The sequence below is a fragment of the Delphinapterus leucas genome, chromosome 17 (assembly GCF_059928025.1).
Source record: "Delphinapterus leucas isolate spDelLeu-1000000601 "Yukka" chromosome 17, BTC_Dleu_Yukka2, whole genome shotgun sequence".
Lineage (NCBI taxonomy): Eukaryota > Metazoa > Chordata > Mammalia > Artiodactyla > Monodontidae > Delphinapterus > Delphinapterus leucas.
Genome location: NC_143145.1, coordinates 51,920,154 through 51,927,916, shown reverse-complemented (window position 1 = coordinate 51,927,916; position 7,763 = coordinate 51,920,154).

Below are 7,763 nucleotides of genomic sequence, written 5' to 3'. Positions count from 1 at the left end.
ATTTGTATCATCTGTAATTTCTTACATCAGTGTCTTATAATTTTCTTCGTATAGGTCTTTTGTCTCCTTAGGTAGGTTTATTCGTAGATATTTTATTCTTTTTGTTGCAATGGTAAATGGGAGTGTTTTCTTCATTTCACTTTCAGATTTTTCATCATTAGTGTATAGGAATGCAAGAGATTTCTGTGCATTAATTTTGTTTCCTGCAACTTTACCGAATTCATTGATTAGTTCTAGTAGTTTTCTGGTAGCATCTTTAGGATTCTCTATGTATAGTATCATGTCATCTGCAAACAGTGACAGCTTTACTTCTTCTTTTCCGATTTGGATTCCCTTTATTTCCTTTTCTTCTCTGATTGCTGTGGCTAAAACTTCCAAAATGATGTTGAATAAGAGTGGTGGGAGTGGGCCACCTTGTCTTTTTCCTGATCTTAGTGGAAATTCTTTCAGTTTTTCACCATTGAGGATGGTGTTGGCTGTGGGTTTGTCATATATGGCCTTTATTATGTTGAGGAAAGTTCCCTCTATGCCTATTTTCTGCAGGGTTTTTATCATAAATGGGTGTTGAATTTTGTCGAAAGCTTTCTCTGCATCTATTGAGATGACCATATGGTTTTTCTCCTTCAGTCTGTTAATATGGTGTATCACATTGATTGATTTGCGTATATTGAAGAATCCTTGCATTCCTGGAATAAACCCCACTTGATCATGGTGTATGATCCTTTGAATGTGCTGTTGGATTCTGTTTGCTAGTATTTTGTTCAGGATTTTTGCATCTATGTTCATCAGTTATATTGGCCTGTAGTTTCCTTTCTTTGTGACATCCTTGTCTGGTTTTGGTATCAGGGTGATGGTGGTCTCGTAGAATGAGTTTGGGAGTGTTCCTCCCTCTGCTATATTTTGGAAGGGTTTGAGAAGGATAGGTGTTAACTCTTCTCTAAACGTTTGATAGAATTCGCCTGTGAAGCCATCTGGTCCTGGGTTTTTGATTGTTGGAAGATTTTTAATCACAGTTTCAATTTCAGTGCTTGTGATTGGTCTTTTCATGTTTTCTGTTTTTTCCTGATTCAGTCTTGGCACCTTGTGCATTTCTAAGAATTTGTCCACTTCCTCCATGTTGTCCATTTTATTGGCATAGAGTTGCTTGTAGTAATCTCTCATGATCTTTTGTATTTCTGCAGTGTCAGTTGTTACTTCTCCTTTTTCATTTCCGATTCTATTGATTTGACTCTTCTCCCTTTTTTTCTTGATGAATCTGGCTAATGGTTTATCAATTTTGTTTCTCTTCTCAAAGAACCAGCTTTTAGTTTTATTGATCTTTGCTATCGTTTCCTTCATTTCTTTTTCATTTATTTCTGATCTGATCTTTATGATTTCTGTCCTTCTGCTAACTTTGGGCTTTTTTTCTTCTTCTTTCTCTGATTGCTTTAGATGCAAGTTTAGGTTTTTTATTCGAGATGTTTCCTGTTTCTTAAGGTAGGATTGCATTGCTATAAACTTCCCTCTTAGAAGCGCTTTTGCTGCATCCCATAAGTTTTGGGTCGTCGTGTCTCCATTGTCATTTGCTTCTAGGTATTTTTTGATTTCCTCTTTGACTTCTTCAGTGATCACTTCGTTATTCAGTAGTGTATTGTTTAGCCTCCACGTGATTGTATTTTTTACAGATCTTTTCCTGTAATTGATGTCTAGTCTCATAGCGTTTTGGTCGGAAAAGGTACTTGATACAATTTCAATTTCCTTAAATTTACCAAGGCTTCATTTGTGACCCAAGATATGATCTATCCTGGAGAATGTCCCACGAGCACTTGAGAAAAATGTGTATTCTGTTGTTTTTGGATTGAATGTCCTATAAATATCAATTAAGTCCATCTTGTTTAACGTATCATTTAAAGCTTGTGTTTCCTTATTTATTTTCATTTTGGATGATCTGTCCATTGGTGAAAGTGGGGTGTTAAAGTCCCCTACTATGAATGTGTTACTGTCGATTTCTCCTTTTAGGGCTATTAGTATTTGCCTTATGTATTGAGGTGCTCCTATGTTGGGTGCATACATATTTACAATTGTTATATCTTCTTCTTGGATCGATCCCTTGATCATTATGTAGTGTCCTTTGTCTCTTCTAATAGTCTTTATTTTAAAGTCTATTTTGACTGATATGAGAATTGCTACTCCAGCTTTCTTTTGGTTTCCATTTGCATGGAATATCTTTTTCCATCCCCTTACTTTTGGTCTGTATGTGTCTCTAGGTCTGAAGCGGGTCTCTTGTAGACAGCATCTATATGGGTCTTGTTTTTGTATCCATTCAGCCAATCTGTGTCTTTTGGTGGGAGCATTTAGTCTATTTACATTTAAGGTAATTTTCTATATGTATGTTCCTATTCCCATTTTCTTAATTGTTTTGTGTTCGTTATTGTAGGTCTTTTCCTTCTGTTGGGTTTCTTGCCTAGAGAAGTTCCTTTAGCCTTTGTTGTAAAGCTGGTTTGGTGGTGCTGAACTCTCTCAGCTTTTGCTTGTCTCTAAAGCTTTTAATTGCTCCATCAAATCTGAATGAGATCCTTGCTGGGGAGAGTAATCTTGGTTGTAGGTTCTTCTCCTTCATCACTTTAAATATGTCCTGCCAGTCCCGTCCCTTCTGGCTTGCAGAGTTTCTGCTGAAAGATCAGCTTTTAACCTTATGGGGATTCCCTTGTGTGTTATTTGTTGTTTTTCCCTTGCTGCTTTTAATATGTTTTCTTTGAATTTAATTTTTGACAGTTTCATTAATATGTGTCTTGGCGTATTTCTCCTTGGATTTATCCTGTATGAGACTCTGTGCTTCCTGGAGTTGATTAACTATTTCCTTTCCCATATTAGGGAAGTTTTCAACTATAATCTCTTCAAATATTTTCTCAGTCCCTTTGTTTTTCTCTTCTTCTTCTGGAACTCCTATAATTTGAACGTTGGTGCGTCTAATGTTGTCCCAGATGCCTCTGAGACTGTCCTCAGTTCTTTGCATTCTTTTTTCTTTATTCTGCTCTGCAGTAGTTATTTCCACTATTTTATCTTCCAGGTCACTTATCCGTTCTTCTGCCTGTTATTCTGCTATTAATCCCATCTAGAGTATTTTTAATTTCATTTCTTGTATTGTTCATCGTTGTTTGTTTCATCTTTAGTTCTTTTAGGTCCTTGTTAAATGTGTCTTGCATTTTGTCTATTCTATTTCCAAGATATTGGATCCCCTTTACTATCATTATTCTGAATTCTCTTTCAGGTAGACTGCCTATTTCCTCTCCATTTGTTAGGTCTGGTGTGTTTTTATCTTGCTCCATCATCTGATGTGTGTTTCTCTGTCTTCTCATTTTGCTTCTCTTACTGTGTTTTGGGTCTCCTTTTTGCAGGCTGCACGTTCGTAGTTCCCTTTGTTTTTGGTGTCTGTCCCCAGTGGCTAAAGTTGTTTCAGTGGGTTGTGTAGGCTTCCAGGTGGAGCGCAGTAGTGCCTGTGTTCTGGTGGATGAGGCTGGATCTTGTCTTTCTGGTAGGCAGGTCCACGTCTGTTGGTGTGTTTTGGGGTGTCTGTGGACTTATTATGATTTTCGGCAGCCTCTCTGCTAATGGGTGGGGTTGTGTTCCTGTCTTGCTAGTTGTTTGCCATAGGGTGTCCAGCACTGTAGCTTGCTGGTCGTTGAGTGATTCTGCGTGCTGTGGTTGAGATGGAGATCTCTGGGAGATTTTCGCCATTTGATATTATGTGGAGCTGGGAGGTCTCTTGTGGACCAGCGTCCTGCAGTTGACTCTCCCACCTCAGAGGCACAGCACTGCCTCCTGGCTGCAGCACCAAGAGCCTTTCATCCACACGTCCAGGTACGTGGGGACTTTCTTCCCTTTTGGGAGGTCTGAGGTCTTCTGCCAGAGTTCAGTAGGTGTTATGTAGGAGTTGTTCCTCGTGTAGATGTATTTCTGGTGTATCTCCGGGCGGCGGGCGCAGGTGCCCGTTTGCGGGCTTCTCTGGGCTCCCGGCTCCCGGCGGCGGGGAGCGGCGAAGGAACCAGGAGGGCTGGCGGGCGGTCTGGGAATGTGGCGGCCGCGCAACAACGGCCCATGGCCCTCACTCACCGCTCCAGTGCAGCCGCGACACGGGCCCACGCCCACCACCCTCGGGTTCCGCCACAGCCGCTGGACACGCCGCGGACCCGCACGGCTAAGCGGAGCTGGGCTCAGGCGTCAGCCCTCCCGCTCCAACTAACTCCCCAGAAGTATTGCTTGGTGTGCATTTCCAGGCTCTGCCTTCTTTCTCATCTCTTGGTGGCAGGTTGAGGAAGAGGAGAAAAGGTTAAAAGTTTTTCATAAACCGGCAGAGTAAGCTTATAACATCCTCTCACTATCTCTGCATAGGTTCTAGTCTCTGCAGCACTACATAAGCTTTGCCCGAAGTAATGAACAGTTAAAAGTCAAGTGTAGTACTTCACCAAACAACTTAAAAATGCTTGCGCACTGTAAAGGATTACGTTGCAGAGAGCACACATGGACCCAGAGCAACTTTTGCCAAAAGAGAATATTGTGCTAAATGTACAGCCATAGCTCTTTTCCATATGAAGAAACAGTCAGAAGGATAAAAGAACTTGGTCAAAATCACACAAGTAAGTAGGACAGAATCTGGTCTGTCTGTCGTAAGGGTTGTGTTCTTTAACCAGCAGGCTAGCTTTTCTCAAATCTGATTCATGCATAGAATAACTAAACACCTCTGTTTGCCTTGAATATTCCCTGTTTATACGTAGGGCTGCTGCGGTTTCTCATATTGCCCGCTTTGACTCCCAAAAGCAACCGAGAATACACAATAATTTGGTCATTCTATCCATGGACCACTGTGGTGGGACTGCCCAGGAAGCTTATTAAAAGTGCAGCTTCCTGAGCCCTACTCCACATCTAGATAAGTTTTCTTAGGGTTGGCTCAAGAATCCAGGTACAAGTCTTTTTAAGTGCTTTTGTGGAACCCCCCAGGTGAGTCTCTCGCTCTCGTAGTTAATAAACCATTTATTCTGCCTCCCCCGGATGCCCAGCCAGGTCCTATTAAGGTAGAAGTTCCCCCACCACATCAGAGGGATGCTCCCAGCCAAGTAATCCCTGGAGCCTTGGAGAATCTGAATGGTCTCATGCTGGCCCACCTGCCATGACAAAGCTCCTCCAGAGCATTCCCCTTCACATTTTACATTCTACCATTCCCAAAGGCAATCTGCTCCAATGGGGCCTGACTTCGTGTGTCCTAACGTGCACCCGCTGATTCAAGCAGTTTAGGAATAGAAGGTGCTGTGGTTTTCAACCAGGGTGGCCCAACCTCTAAAATGGTAGTCGAAGCAGTCTCTACCTCCCGGGCACATCGCCTCTGCAACAGCCCCAGTGAACGAATGTCCCACCTTTGCTTTTTCGAGGTCGGCAACAGGGAGTCCCCTCCTAAAGAAGGTTGTCTCTCATTGCCACACTATCAAAGCCTGCCGCAAATGTTCCTTCCCGTAGGCTTGATCAGGCTAAGGGCAGAGTTGTCTCTTTCCTTCTCTGAGTCGGACCAAATCGTCTTAGAAACACCTCTTCACACTGTTGACCATGTTTTTCATGGGAGCTGCTGCTGAGTCTTTCTCTCATCCTTTCATGGTGGAGAGAAAGAGGATTCTAATGAGTTTTACTTCTAGGGGAGAGGGGAGTGTAATGATTATGTTGTCATTTTCTATTATGTCCTTGTGTCATGAATTTGTTTTCAATTTCATGTTAAAATGGGCCCACCATTTCCACTTTGTGAGGTCATTCAGCACCCTCCTTTTGCTCCTTTAACATCTCTCTCAGTATCACTTGGAAATATTTGAAATGGCATGAGCTTGTCCTCACATTCCTATTAGCTGTAAATCTGGAGCCCCGACATGAACCTAACCATTGAGCAGAACGCCTCTCCACTACCTGTGTAACACTGGGTAGGCCCCGTAGCCTCTTGGTTTCTTTAAGTCCTCAGTTGTAAAAATGTGACGGTGCTATGGATTTATATTTGGGGCACGACAAGGTCGAGAAGAGTGTGTCTTTTCCTTTATTCTTCCAAACTGGAATGTCTTCCCTCTCTTCCGCATGGGTCCAAATCTCACTTGTCCTTCAGGCCGACTGCCAAGGAGCCTTCCCTGATTCCCCAGGCCACACAAATCTCTGCCTCTTAGGGTCAGTGCCATACAACCTAGCTGTCTCTTACGTTAATCTTGTCTCTCAAGCCAAACTCAGAATATGGGTGTCTCTTGCCCTCCTGTGGCCCCTGCGGCTGTGCCAGCCCACCGGCACGCCCCACGTGGGGTGTCTACTAGACTGGGGCGTGGGTGGGGAGGCCCAGGGGTGAGGGGCGAGGCAGAGTACCTTTGCCTCTACCCTGTTCTCCTCCACAAAACTGCCCCTCCTCCTCAAGCCTGCCCCTCAAGTCAAAGGTTCCATATATGACGTCACTGGGTAGTGATGCCCTCACAGGCGTTCTCAGGGTTTCCATGGCAGCATAACTGTGCAAACGGGCTGCACTCAGAGAAACTTCTCTACCCGTTCTCCACCAGATACCAATCTTTTTGGCTGTCTGTGTGAGAATGTGTGACCGGGTAGTGTCTGTGTACTCTAACCTGTGCTCTGTTCCCTGGGTGGGCAGTGCAGCAGGTACACCCAGACAGGGCAACTCTACAGGAGGTGTGATATACACACAACCTCACCCGGCTGGCACATGTTCCTGTGGGGGTTGCCAACTACGTACAGCTGAGCACTTTCCCAGATGTAAGTAATACCAGTGACCTGGGACGCCTTCAGGGACGCACAGTTCTCACTGCTGAGGACAAGTGAAAGCTCATCCCTGGACAAGTGTGCAGGACGGTTCTGAGCCTTATAAATGTAGCCTTACCCTTTGGGCTACAGGATGCTTCCATTCAGACCCTTTCCTGATTGGCCTCTTAACAAAAGACAAGCGCATTTTTGTTGGCAAATTGCAAATGGAGCGGTTTGAGGAACAGGGCCACTCTTGAACCGCACCTTCAAACCCAGGCACCACTGTGCTATCATGTAGACATCTATATCGGTCCCCTCAGACACATCCCTTACTGAGTTGCTGAGTACTAGGGGAGAGGGTGTTGCCATATTGATGGGAAGACCGTAAGAACGAAGGGGGGGCGGTGATGAAGTGCTAATGAGACTGGAGGGCTGAGGAGATGGTGTCCCAGGAGGCTGGGTTGATGTGAGCCTAGACTTGGTACCCAGAACCCGGTTCTGAGTCTCCTGATCACTCTGCCTCAGTATTTGGCCTTGTTCTAATCGACATAAAAGTATTAGACAGCTAGAGTTCAGTGTGGTTGAAATAGGCAGTATAAATGGGGCCCAAGAGGGGTTGCCAAGGTGGGCGGGGTTCTTAACCAATTTATATTAGACTATTTTTTTCCAAAACTTGAAAGACATTTCCATGAAAGCCTCAGAAGTGACAGACTGCAAGAAATGTTTTCTCTGTTGTGGAAGGGAGAGATGGAGAGGATCATGATTGCAATTACTTTCGGGTTCTACTGTTTTCCCTGGGAATGGTGAAGAGACTTCCTCATGTGCTGCAGCCCTAGGCTCTAGGGATTGCTTTTGCAGCCAGTGTCCCTTCTCTAGGGACTCATAGAGATGATGCGCCAAGGCTGTGTTTTGGACGTCAAGTAGATTAAAAGGTCTTCAGCCAGAAACTGGGAGAGACATGAGAGAGGGAAATTCTGGCAGGAGACTGTGCACAGCAGAAGTGACTGATCAGT